This window comes from Megascapheus bottae, chromosome 14 (assembly GCF_031878675.1).
Source record: "Megascapheus bottae isolate mThoBot1 chromosome 14, mThoBot2.hap1, whole genome shotgun sequence".
Lineage (NCBI taxonomy): Eukaryota > Metazoa > Chordata > Mammalia > Rodentia > Geomyidae > Megascapheus > Megascapheus bottae.
In genome coordinates, this window is record NC_143522.1 from 8,656,663 (window position 1) to 8,669,363 (window position 12,701).

Here is a 12,701-nt window from a genome sequence, read left to right on the forward strand (position 1 = left end):
GGGGTGCTACTGCCAGGGTCACAGGTTTTTGCTAAGTAAGCTCTTTTGCAGTGTCAAGGCAGTTCTGATGTTTATCAACCCCTTATGGTCTGAGCAGTGCAGCCCCCTCTAGAGGGAGAAATGAGCTGGAAGGCAAGGAAGGAAAGCCACAGGGCAAAAATAGGCTGCTTGTGGAAAAGGCAGCAACAAGCTGTGGGGTGTTGAAGAGGGAGGACCTTCTTGGTGATCAGTGTTTGCTGGTGGGGGTGTGGGTGGGGAAGGTAGTAGAGATCTGTGTGTGGGGGGGAGGGGGACGGTTCTGCTTGCTGTTGCCTTATTTAACATGCTGTGTTAATTCATAGTATTTCCCCCCAAAGCCTTCTAAAACTAGAGTTGGTGAGAAGTCCGGAAGGAATCTAGTCTTGTCAAAAGAGGAAAGAAAAAAAAAAAAAACGGAGTGAAAAGCTCCAGCGGTAGAGCTTTGTGGAATAGGTGAGTTAGGCTGGGGTTCTGTCCCTAGCACCCCCATAGGCATCCGGTAAAACAAGGCCGCGGGACGGGATGACCCCTACCCCACCCCGGGCTAGGAGAGCACCAGAACATAAATGTTCAGGTTTATCTCGGAGATAGGCAGAGTACAAGGGCCCGGGGCACAAAGATAAGAACCAGCACCAGCAGCAAATGACGTAACCAGCCATTGCACAAAGTGCTCACATAGGATATGAGGGAAAGCAGGGTTCAGGATGGGAACAGAGCTTTGGAGCCTGGCAGGGATCGGCCAGCTCTTGCTCCGGAAGGGAACTTCAGTTCTTTCAACCTTAGTGTCCTGAAATATTCGTTCCGAAGACCTCTGCTAAATTTTAGCGGGACTTCAGATCTGCTTTTCCACACAAAAACCTAGTTAGGGGCACCACAGTGCTGCTTAGTGAGGATGTTAGCTCCTCCTGACTTGACCTCTCGCGCAAGCAGGTAATAACCAGGCAATCGTGGGCAGCAGAGCACCGCAGTCCACTTCTTTGGATATTATTTGGATTACTGCCATTTGCAAATAGCAATAATGATCAAAGAGCCGAAGAAGAGCGCACAGTCGCCATCTCGGCGGAAAGCCTCAGGTTTGCAAGCCTGCGGGGGAGCGCACCAGCTCGGTCGGCGCGGTTGTCTCTTTAAGGCTCCTCCCCAAGTCTACGCCTTCCGCTGGACGTCCGGCTAGACCTGCGGCGCATGCGCCTGGGGCCTCCCTTTCGGGGAGTTCGGCGCCCGGGCGGCTTGACGCCCGCGTTTGTGGCGTGCGCGCCTGGCTCCACCTCTAGCCCCGCCCCCTCCCCTCCTCCATCCTCAGGAGGAGCCTCCCCCGCCCGCGCCATACAGCTGGGCCAGTGACGCTGGCGCCGCCGCTGCCGCCGCCGCCACCACCTCCACCAACGCCACCACCGTCACCACCACTACCGTCGCCGCCGCCGAGTTCTAGTCTCTGAAGCCGGTGACTGCCTCGCCGCCCGCCCGCCTCCTTCCCTCCCTCCTTCCTGCTCTCAGCCGGCTCCTCCCGTACCGCCGGCCAGCGCGAGCCAGACAAGGGCACTCGGGGCCTCGCCCGAGACCCCGGAGGCGCGCGCAGCGGCGGAGCGCCCCCCTTTTCCGGAGGTCCCCGCGCAGCTCCCTGGTGAGTTGTCACCGAGGCCGGGGGCCAGCGGGGCCGGCTTTGTATCCCCCGCGTGCGCCCGGCCCGCTGTCAGGAGGTGGGGGGGGGATCAGCCTGAGGGACGCCGGCCCCAGCCTGGCCGCCCTTGCTCCACGCTCCGGGCCGGGGCACCCGGTCTCCGGTGGCGTCGGCCGGAACCCTGCGCTGAGGTAGTCCTGGCCCGGTGGGTCGGAGGGGCCGGCGGAGTGGCTGTGCCGGGCGGGGGCCGAGCGGGAGGAGGCCGAGCACTTGAGGACCTTCCCTCCCGGCAGAGCCTGGCGGTGCGCAGGGCGACCGCTGCCCTCTTGATTGCTGTTGTTCTTCCCCTTCTGCGAGGCGAGTGAAGCTGCGGGTCCTGGCAGGGCCGGGCGGGCTCGGGCGGGGGTGGAATTTCCTGAGGAAATGTTGCAGCCGCCGGTGCGTGTGCAGGAGCTTTCGGGAGTCCCGAAAAGTCTGCTCTCCAGTCTCAGAAAACTTATCTGGACTGAAACTCACCGAAACCACTTCCTGTTTTGTGTCTTTTAATATGCATGTACATGGAGACTTTTTTTCTGACGCCTTTTTTTTTTTTTTAAACGGCAAATATTAGTGCAAGCCTGACTCTCCTGCCCGGTTGTGGGCTAAGTTCTCTGTAACGGGATTGGAAGGGAGGGGCTGGTCGTGTGGTGTCCGCGAGGACTCTGGGAGGGAAGAGGCTGCTGCTCCCAGGGAACGTGGGCTGATTGCACTGAACTTGAGGTGGTTGCAGAGAGGCCTACTGCTGCTGTTGCTACAGAATTGTTTCGGGGGGACCGACAGTATGCTGGGCTTTGTTACTCTTGCCGAGGATCTGTGTGCTTGCTCTACCTATCCAAATACAGTGTTGATCTGTATCTAGAAAGGGAGTTGAATTGTCTTTCCACTCTCCAGTGGTTAACTTACCTCTTGCTGTTTGTATCCTTTTGACTTAAAGTGTCTAATGCACAACACATGCACACACACACACACACACACAAACACACACACACTTTTTCCTGCTTTGGGAATTCCACACCCAAATTGTCACCATGTACTGGAGGCTAGTAGAGACATGCCCTTAGCACTTCAGTTCTGAGTTTTCTGAGCTTTGTTTCTGCTTAAGTATGCATCAAAATTGCAATTTTTTTTCTCGACGCTTGGGAGATTATCAAAACACCTCAGTAATAAAGCAATTTTGTAGGACAGTGATAATAGCAATAACATGGAAATGTTCTTGATGTAGTTAGTGTGTTGCAAGCTTGTGCTACAAGCTCCACTTTTTAAAATCTCCCTTAATAACGTTAGATATTGTTATCACCATTCTCCTAGTTGAGATGAGTTACACAACCTGCCCAAAGTCACAAAGGGTAGGCTCTAGTCTTCGTAGAAGCCATTTCTCAGATTGTACACATTATATTATTTGCACACTTGCACATTTTTTTCATTCAGTTTTATGAGTACTTATGTGATACATAATGTATTCTAGATATGGACAGGTGTTGGAGATACTGTGAGTAAGACAGAACCCAGTCAGGTTTTCATGACTCACAGTCTTCAATTTATTCTGGTTCATGTTGTTTTCATTGATAGCCATGTATTGCTTAAGGAACTTATGCCTAGTAAGCAGAGGTATGAAGACATTGCTATGAAACTTGTAGATGGGATCCCTGTCTAAACAATGACTTTTGGTTATTATAGTTGAAATGGTACAGTAGACAAATCCTTACGTGATACATGGAGGGAGGTATCTGGTCCTTAGCGTAAATCCTGACAACAAACCACTATCTCTTGACAGTTTGATATACTTGATAAGACCAACCTTCTCAAAGCCTAGAATTTGGGTGCATTCAAGGAAGAGGTAGAATGAGGTGCTACAGATGCAGGCTGGCAGGTGACAAGACCTCAGCACTGTGTGATTTCCTTTATGCTGTGGTGATTGAACTTGTGCTCTTATGTAATTTGTCTTCTAGCTGGGTATTTCCTCCTTGGCTGTTGCTGGGACAGCAGTTCCTGCTCTTTCTGCTTCCTCCCCGCTTGTTTGTATACACACACCCTCCAAAGGCAGAAGTACACTTGCTTCTGAAAAGTTTAGTAGCAAGGAAATGTTTCCCTCCCTCCAAGATTGTCTGTTTCTCAGGTAAAAACTTACCCTTGGCTGGACTTGGTGGAGCCTGCCTGGGATCCTTGCACTAGGTAGGGTAAGGCAGGAGGATTGTGTGTGAAACGTGGGCTGCCTAGAGACTCCTATCTCAAAGCCATCTCCTCCCTCCCCCATTCTTGACTTTTGTTTCAAACATTTTCTTCTGCCTTTTCCACATCCTTCGCTTTTCTGATACCCGGGCTACTGCTGGTTATGAGGAACATAATCTTCCTCATTTCAGTACTTGAACAAATACACTGGCTCTCACTACAACAAGCAGTTCTGCTTCATTTTCCCAGAGAGTCTAGATCTTTCCCTCTTGACTCCTCATTTACCAAAAGAAAGTTCAGTACAGGCAGTGGCAGGGTCACATAGCCAGCTTGAATATCCATTGAGCTGACTTGCATAACTGCTATGCATGAAACATTTTACTGAGTTTCTTCTGCATTGACATGTGATTTCTGAGCTGAAGGTGACAAGCAGAAGTCATTTTTCCCTCTGTCTGGCCAGACAGTTCTTGTTTAGGGGACAGTCCCTCAAACAGGAGGATAAGAAGGAGAAAATGGAAGAAAGAATCCGAGTTTTGCCACCAGGCCTTGAACTTAGTGCCTTGCCTCTTGTTTGGCTTTGTTGCTCACAACTGATGTTTGATTGGGTGCAGTGATTCAAGTGGTAAAACATTTTGCTGTTTAGTTGGAGGAGCCTGAAGACTTTTGTTAGATTAGGTATTTCCATTCAAAGCCAGTCCTCTCAGTCCTCTGAATAGCTAGGATTATAGGCATGACCTACCTTTTTTTTTTTTTTTTTTTTTTTTTTGCCAGTTTTGGGCCTTGAGCTCAGGGCCTGAGCACTGTCCTTGGGCTTTCTCGAGACTAGAACTCTACCACTTGAGCCACAGCACCACTTCTGGCTTTTTTCTATGCATGTGGTACCAAGGAATCAAACTTGGGTCTTCGTGCATGCTAGTCAAGCACTCTACCACCAAGCCAAACTCCTGGCCCCAATATGGGCATTTATGGGCATTTTTTTTTCTTTTTCTTTTTTTTTTTTGGCCAGTCCTGGGGATTGAACTCAGGGCCTGAGCACTGTCCCTGGGCTTTCCTCAATGTTAGCGCTCTACCAGTTGAGCCATAGCACCAGTTCCGGCTTTTCTATGTATGTGGTACCAAGGAATCGAACCTGAGTCTTTGCGCATGCTAGGCAAGAACTCTACCACGGGGCCAAACTCCCAGCCCAGCATGAACTACCAGTGTCCACTGTAGTTGTTTTTTTAAATTATTGAAATGTTTAGAGGGATTACCATTACATTTGCCAGATAGTAGGTGCATTACTTCTCACACATTGATATCCCTTGTCGTGTTTTTGCCCATTTCCCTCCCCCTGTTGTTGTTTTTAAGCTTTGAAAGCAAATACTGCTCTGTTGCATACTTGAGTATTGAAGCTTATGGCATTTGGGTTAAGGGTAAGCATGAAGACATGCATATGTGGTACAAGAGATTCCTCTAGTTTCTCTCCAAGATCATTTTCTTTTTCATTCCCTGTTCTTGTTTTTGAACTCTGGGCCTCACTCTCCCATTCATTTTTTTCAATCATAGCTGGTACTTTACCACTCTTCTACTTTCAGCTTTTTTGCTTATTAACTGGAAATAAGAGTCTCAAACTAGGGGGACGCCAGAAGTTTGTCCTAATGGTAGAGTGCTTGCATGCCTAGCATGGTCTACTGGTAGAATTCTTGCCTAGCACTTGATTCCTTGGTAACCACATATATAAAAAAGACTGGAAGTGGTGCTGTGGCTCAAGTGGTAGAGCTCTATCTAGCCTTGAAAAAGCCCAAGGACAGTGCTTGGGCCCTGAGTTCAAGCCCCAGGACTGGCAAAAAGTCTTAATCCAAGAGCTTGGCATCAGTATCCTGAGTGATATTATAGGACAGGGAATCACATGTAAAAGGAGAAACTTTGATAGCTTGGGTTTCTCTTCCTCTTCTTGTAAAGGCACTAATGCCATCTTGGGTCCCCACCCTGGTCACCTTATCTAATTCTAATAGTCTTTCAGTGCCTCCAGCTTCTGTCTCTACCTCCCAATAGCATTGATGTACAAATTTGAGGATTAAATTTCTAACATGAACTTTTGGGAGATGCATTAACCCCTAGCAATCTTGGGAGGCAGAACAGGAGGATCCACCCTCTCCCTCTCAAAAACAGCCATTCACAATGAAGTTTTATGTAGTAGAATTGTTCTCACAAAATACATACTCTTTAAGTTATGTTGCCACATTGCAATATACTTGGAAACTAGATCAATGAAAAGTACTGCCTATAATGTAGGAAGGCTATTTCACTGTTAATAAAAGTGAAGCATGCAACTGCTGTTTGAGAACTCTATGCTTTATGATTCGTATTTGAAGCTATCAGCAGCTGGATTGGGAATCTGAGACTCATGAGACAGCCAGGCAAACCATGGGGTTACTGACCATGAGCATCAAGCTATGTGCAACAAACCCTGTCTCAGCCATTGTTCTCTTGGATGATTGTAAGTTCATGAGTGTGCCTGTGTAAAAACCTTTTATGTGAGAAAGTAGAGGTCCTAGAAGTCACCAGAGTTAACTTCCTTCTCAGGCTCCTGTCTGTCTTGTGATTGTATCTTCTTCCCCTTTTAGTTTAGGTTTGGTTTTTTTTTTTTTGGTCCTAGAAACCATCAGGATTTTTCTATTTGCTTTCTTATCTTCTGGTTCCCACCTAGGGATGAAAGTCTTCACTCTGCTGGTAGTCTTCACAGTGGTACTGAGATGGGTCACTGCAGCTGTGAAAGGCCAGCTGTGCTACTGGCAAAGCTAAGGGATGGTTGTGTCTTTGTAAAGGTATAGAAGCAGCAGGGTGTATAATAGCCATAGTAAGAACTGATCTGAGTTTCAGACTGGTGTTGTCTGTGAAACTCCCATCCTACCTCTTAACATCTCTTAAAAAAAAATAGCTACACTAAAAACATCTGAAGGCCACATGCCAAGAATTCATGCAGTACTTCTGAAACAGGATATTACCAAAGCATTTTTCTCAAGCAGAAACAGATGTAGTTGCCTGTTACTGTTGCTGATGTTAATATTACCTGATAGCAGTGTACCCTAATGCCCCCACATACAAGTACACATTTTGGTAGAAACCCATTTCCTATTCTCCTTTTTGCTGGACTTGGAGCACTGTCCGTGGCCTTTCTCAAGGCTAGAGCTCTACCACTTGATCCTCAGAACCACTTGTAGCCTTTTCTGTGTATGTGGTACCAAGGATTCGAACCCAGGTCTTCATGCATGCTAGGCAAACACTCCACCACTAGGCCAAACTCCTGGACTGAACCTCATTTTCTATAGTTTGAGATTAGAAATAAAACCTCAGAGAAGAAATGTGAATAGAGAATTTTTCCCAGCGAATAGGCTCTTTCCCTTTGTATCATTTTCTAGAGGAGGAATATTTGCCCAAGTTCAATCCACTGTCAGAATAACTTGCCTGGACCTTCTGAGTATGGACTTGCCCTTTTATATTGATGACTTTGCTGAAGTTTTCTTTGGCTGGAATAGGCTTTGGCTTCTGACAAGGCCAGCAAAATGAAACTGGCTTCTGGGAATGGGGATAGGAGCCTGTTTATTTTATTCCTTCTTTGGGCTGTTCTCAGTTGCTATCAGTAAACTAACTCTGTGGGAATCTGAAAAAGGGAATAAAATGGTTTCGTTGTAAAATATTTTACATTTTAAATTGTAGTAGTCTGCAAAAAGTTTGAGGGAAAATGGAGGGGGAACTTTTTTCTTGTCAATGTAATGGGGCAAGATTACGGAAAATTTGGATTGTGGAAGGGCAAACAGTTTTCATGTTCTGCTACACTAACACATTTTTATGTGTGTCTTTTCCATCTTTTATGCTAATCTATGCACATTCAATTTTTTGTTTTTTCACTTAATATTTCAGGAACATTTTCTGTTATCTTTATATAGCTATTTTAATTGGCTTTATAGTATTCCATTAAATGAGTTATAATTAACTTTTTTTTTTTTTTTTTGGTTGGTTGTGGGGCTTGAACTCTGGGCCTGGTTGTTGTCCCTGAGCAATTCAGCTTGAGGCCTGGTTGTTGTCCCTGAGCAATTAAGCTTGAGGCCATTTATGGTTTTCTGGTGGTTAATTGGAGATATGAGTCTCTTAGACTGTAATGCCCAGGCTGGCTTTGAGATCTGAGGAGAGGATTGCAGTTCAACCTCTGGAGTAGCTAGGATTATAGGCATGAGCCACTGGCACTGGCTTACCCATGCTTTCCTTTTTTTTTCTTTTTTTTTTTTTTTTTGTGGGTCATGGGGCCTGAACTAAGGGCTTGGGCACTGTCCCTCAGCTCTTCAACTGAGGGCTACCATCCTATCCTTGGAGCCACAGCCTTACTTCCCATTTTCTAGTGATTAATTGGAGATAAGAGTCTCATGGTCTGGTCTTTATTGCCCAGGCTGGCTTTGAACCATGATCCTCAGATCTCAGCCTCCTGAGTAGCTAGGATTACAGGCGTGAGCTACCACACCTGGCCTTACCCATTCTTTTATACATTGTCTGGTAGGAGGCAGTGACTCAAACCTGTAATGCTATTGACTTGAGAGACAGATGTCAGAGGATCATAGTTGAAGGCTCGCCTGTCTCCATCCTATTCCTCTCCCCCCCCAAAAAAAGTGTACGAGACTCTCATCATATCTAGTGGCTGGATGTGGTGGTTTATACCTGTTCTCCTAAGCTATGGAGAAAGCACACAATGCCTGGGTTCCTTGACGTATGCCTGTCCCAGTGACATGAAAAAGAACAAAAAAACAGCTCAAGCTGAGACCCTGTTTCAAAAATAACCAATGAAAAGGGCCAGTGGAATGCTCAAGTGGTAGAGCACTTGAAACAAGTCTTATGTTTGCTCAGTGAGTCCCAGGACTGCCAAAAAATAGGCTAAAAATAGTTGCTCCTTGCACTATTTTATAGAGCTGTATAACATCGACATATCTGATTTTAGAATACTCCCTGGGCCTCTATATGTTTGCCTATTTGGACATCTTCGGTTAATAGGCATATGTGTGTATCTGAATAATTCATGATTCTATCACACACATGCATATCATGTATCTGTAGTTGATTCCTCATGTTGTTGAGGAATATTATTTTCTCAACACTTTTTGGTTAACTAATGAACATTTGAGTTGCTTACATTTTTGGTTATTATGTTGCCAAGAGCATAAGTTTTTGTGTGATTGTATCATTTTTCAGAAAGATTTTTTTTTTTTTTTTTTGCCAGTCTTGGGCTTAAGCTCAGGGCCGGAGGACTGTCCTTGGATTTTTCTCAAGGCTAGAACTCTACCACTTGAGCCTCAGCACCACTTCTGGCTTTTTCTAAGTATGTAGTACCAAGGAATTGAACCCGGGTCTTCATGCATGCTAAGCAAGCACCTCTATCACAAGGCCAAACTCCCGGCCCTCAGAAAGATATTTTAAAAGCTACATCTGTATTTCTTCTTTGTTAATATACTTCTTAGGGCCACGCAGTTTGAGAAAGAATTATTAGAGTAAAGTCTTTTGGTCTTATTGTGTTGAACAGATGTCATCACTTTACTCTCAAAGAATTCAGTACAAATAATGTGTAAATTCACTGAAAAACCCTCTTTACCTCTTTATTTTTTTTAAAGTGAAGCCTCAGTTCTAACTTGTGTCATTGTAAGGGGTGTGTGTGTGTGTGTGTGTGTTTTGTGACTGTATGGGGACTTGAACTCGGGGCCAGGGTGCTTTCCCTGAGCTTCTTTGGCTCAAGCGGTAGAGTAGCTAGCCTTGAGCAATAGTTTCACTTCTGTCTTTTTAGTAGTTTATTAGAGATAAGAATCTTATGAATATCCCTGCCCAGGCTGGCTTGGAACTGTGATCCTCTTGAGTAGCTAGGATTTTAGGAGTTAGCCACCAGCACCTGGGCTTTGACCCTGAGCTTTTGTTTGCCTAAGGTTACTGTTCTGCCTCTTGAGCCACAGGTCTACTTCTGGCTTTTTTGTGGTCAATTGGAGAGATAAAAGTCTTATCGGCATTCCTACTTTGGCTAGCTTGGAACTGTGATCCTCAGATCTAAGCCTCCTGAGAAACTAGGATTACAAGCTTGAGCTATTGATGCTCAGCAATCATTATAATTTAAAGAGTGACTCTTACTTGTTTGCCACCAAGCTGTCCTTATCAAATGTAATTTATATTTCTCAGAAGTTTCCTTTGAAAAAAGTCTGTGCCTGGACTCTTTGTACCTGCTTCTGCTAGTCTGAAGAGCCAACCAGTAAAGTAAGAAAGACGTAGTAGGGAGTGCAGTGAAAATGTATATATAGCCCTTCCATGTCTAAAAGAAGATGCTAGTTAGAATTATGTTCACAAGCCTCTTGCGGTGGACCTTGGATCTAGCTGAGGTTAAAAATACAGATCAGGCTAGACATCAGGAGTAGCAGATGGTGCTGCTGAGAGTGTCATTTCCTTTACAGGATCTATCCCTGGGTGGTTTCATCATGCCAGCCATCTTACTGGAATAATACAACAGCATGTCTCCTTTTGTCCTTGTCCTAATTAGAACTAGCATTTGGTGATCAATAGCTGGTCTTCCATTTCTTGCTCCTAGAGTCTACTAAAAGCTCTTGAAAGTATACTTGTACAGATTGCCTTTCATCAGAGAGACAAGCAGCACAAAGAACTTATCTCTCCATATCTCTTTGTAGTACCAAACCCAATGGTTACTCCCTCCAGAAAGTTCCCTCCTGTGTGTATCTACACATGTTTGAAAATATGTATAGATATAGTCATAACTTCTTTGGCAAAATTCACTTAAGTTTTGGGATTTGAAGCAGGACCTATAGGTTAACAGTCTAGCTAGTCCTAAGTTGTAGATTTTTAGGCTTAGGTTAGACTCTTACCTGAAGATTTAAGTTCTTAACTACAGGTATCTAGATGTTATCAAAACTTTGTACAACAAAACAAATATATGAAGAGAGACTCTGTAGGCTCATGAAATGTCAGTGGGAAGAAAAATGAAAATCATCTGCACCTCTCTCCTTTTTCTTTTTCTTTTTTTTCTTTTTTTTTTTTTTTTTTTTGCCAGACTTGGGCCTTGAACTCAGGGCATGGTGTGGGAACTGTCCCTGAGCTTCTTTTGCTCGAGGTTAGCATTCTACTTGAGCCACAGCCCCACTTTCAGCTTTTTCTGTTTATGTGGTACTGAGGATTGGAACCCAGGGTTTCATGAATGCTAGGCAAGCACTCTACCACTAAGCCACATTCCCAGCCACACCTCTCCATTTTGTAGAAAAGAAAAATGGGGAATGGATGCTTAAAGCTATCTTCGATAGGGCCTGTGGAGAAGCTAGGCTCTTGATTAGAGAATCTAGTGCCTCTTCTATGCCAGTGTGATCATTTTGTTTCCTGGGCCTGTCCCAGGAAGGGGTCTGGGAGCCAGCAGGGTTTGTTTGTTCTGAACAAACTTCTTTCTTCCTTTCCTGTCCTGTCATAGGGCTTGAACTCAGGGCCTGAGCACTGTCCATGTCCCCCTGGGCATTGTCCGACTTGAGCCATAGCACCACTTCTTTTTCTGTGTATGTGGTACTGAGGAATCGAACCCAGGGCTTCATGCATGCTAGGCAAGCACTCTACCACTAAGCCACACTCCCAGCCATATATATAATGTGTGTGTGTGTGTGTATATGTGTGTATATATATATATATATATATATATACACATGTATGTACATTTTTTGGGGGGTCATGGGATTTGAACTTGCCCTGGGCACTGTCCCTGAGCTCTTCAGCTCAAGGCTACCACCCTACCCTTTAGCTACAGCCCCACTTCCCGTTTTCTAGAGGTTAATTGGAGATAAAAGTCTCAGGTCTTTTTGTGTCAAGGCTGATTTTGACTTTGAACCTAGATCCTCAGATCTCAGATAGATGGCTGGGAGGCCAGGTGTGGTGGCTCACACCTATAATCCTAGGTACTCAGGAGTCTTTTTCTTTTCCTTTCCTTTCCTTTTCCTTTCCTTTCCTTTTCTTTTCCTTTCCTCTTTCCTCTTTCCTTCTCTCCTTTTCTTTTCTTTTTCGCCTCGCCCCTCGCCCCTCGCCCCTCGCCCCTGTCTTCTCTCTTCTCTCTTCTCTCTTCTTCTTGCCAGTCCTGGAGCTTGAACTCAGGGCCTGAGTGAGTACTGTCCTTGGGCTTTCTCAAGGCTAGAGCTCTACCATTTGAACCACAGTACCACTTCCAGCTTTTTTTTTTTTTTTTGCCAGTCCTGGGCTTGAGCTCAGGGCCTGAGCACTGTTCTTGGGCTTTCTCAAGGCTAGAGCTCTACCACTTGAGCCTCAGCACCACTTCTGGATTTTTTTCTATGTATGTGGTACCGAGGAATCGAACCCAGGTCTTCATGCATGCTAGGCAAGCACTTTAACCACTAGGCCAAACTCCCGGCTCCTCAGTTTTTTTTCTATATATGTGGTATCAAGGAATCCAGCCCAGGTATTCGTGCATACTAGGCAAGCACTCTACCACTAGCTCAAACTCCTGGCCCCTCCCAGCCATATTTGAGTTTCTGAACTCAGATCCAACACCACCATCACAGGTGATTTGATTCTAATAGATTACAAAAGAGAATGGATCTTTAAAGTCAGTTTATCTGAGGGAGAACTGGCCTAGAGTTGAAACTAAGACTGGGCCTTTAAGACTGTGTGTGTGTGTGTGTGTGTGTGTGTGTGTGTTTGCTGCTACTGGGACTTGAACTCAGTATCTCATGTTCTCACTTGACTTTTACTCTCCAGGTAGGTGCTCTTCTACCTAGTGGGCCATACTTTCACTGTAGCTTGTTGTTGTTAAATCCTGAAGATGTGTCTCCAATTAACGTCTGCCCAG

The 12,701-nt window shown here is 45.4% G+C and overlaps 1 protein-coding gene across 2 annotated transcripts in view; it reads left to right on the plus strand.

Moving 5' to 3' along the window:
- The window catches only part of Susd6 (sushi domain containing 6), a 109,808-nt gene that overhangs the window by 22,064 nt on the left and 75,043 nt on the right, over window positions 1-12,701 (plus strand). Inside the window, exon 1 of one of the 2 annotated variants that reach the window (XM_090344364.1) lies at window positions 1,392-1,639. The exons of the other annotated variant lie outside the window; for it this stretch is intronic. The gene's annotated coding sequence lies outside the window, so the exon portion shown is untranslated. Of the gene's footprint in view, window positions 1-1,391; window positions 1,640-12,701 lie in introns of those variants that run through there. 2 annotated transcript variants of the gene reach the window in all.